We start from the raw sequence: 1,021 nt of genomic DNA on the forward strand, positions 1-1,021 counted from the left end.
TTCCTGGTCGTTTTCCGTTTGAATCTGTCCGTGTTTTCTCCTTTGATTTTTTCGCAGCAGTAATTATCCGCCGTCGGCTTGCTAGGCCAGTCACGGTTTCACCAGAGCCCCTTTAGCCAGCAACGTTTCGGGGTGACCCAGTGTGTGCCTTCACGGCTAGCGTAACGCCTCAGTGACATAAAGCCACACCGTACTCATAGAAAGGGGGAAAAGTACTTTTCACTCATCAACAAACGATGAAAATTGCAAAATTTTTGTATGAACTAAAAGCTCTCCCCCCCCTCCCCCCAAACTGGGTGGAAAAAAGTAAGCACTCGAAATTTTACGCGTGTACGAGTAGGATGTTTTTTGGACACAAGTATTTGAAACTGCCTGATTGAGTAGTCACAGATGATAAATACTCGAATAGACTTGAGTATTCGAACATCCCTTGTTAGGAGTGAGTAAATGAAATAAACATGTTATTGAATTGAGCGAGTAAAAAAGGAATGTATGAGGAGTGAACAAATGATACGGATGAGTTAGGAGTGAGTGAAAAAAATAGGAATGTAATACACGTGAGCAAGTAAAAAAAAGAATGTATAAGGAATGAGTAAATGAAATAGGATGTATGACGAGTGAGCAAATAAAACATGAATGTGCTAAAAGTACACGAATAAACAAGGGTGTAGTGGAAGTGAGCAAATGAAACAGGGATGTATTTGGGGCGATTAAACCAAGGCAGTTGGGATGTTTTAGGAGTTACCGTATAAAAACAAAAATGTGTTAGGAGAGTGTGAATAAAACGGCGATGTGTCATGAAAAAGAAAAGCGAAAAAGAAGCATGGACGTGAAAAGAGTGAGAGAAAGAAGTAGGAATACGTTATGAAGGAGAGTATGAATACAGGCGTCAGTCAATTACTGTCGTTTAGTTAAGGAGGAAATGGCAGATTCAGCCGCGCGTGGAGAAAAAAAATGAACAAATCAATTTATCGAACCGATGTGACAATATTCTCAGGACCACACCCCCACCCAATTGCCG

The sequence above is a fragment of the Aplysia californica genome, unplaced genomic scaffold (genome assembly GCF_000002075.1).
Source record: "Aplysia californica isolate F4 #8 unplaced genomic scaffold, AplCal3.0 scaffold01785, whole genome shotgun sequence".
Taxonomy (NCBI): domain Eukaryota; kingdom Metazoa; phylum Mollusca; class Gastropoda; order Aplysiida; family Aplysiidae; genus Aplysia; species Aplysia californica.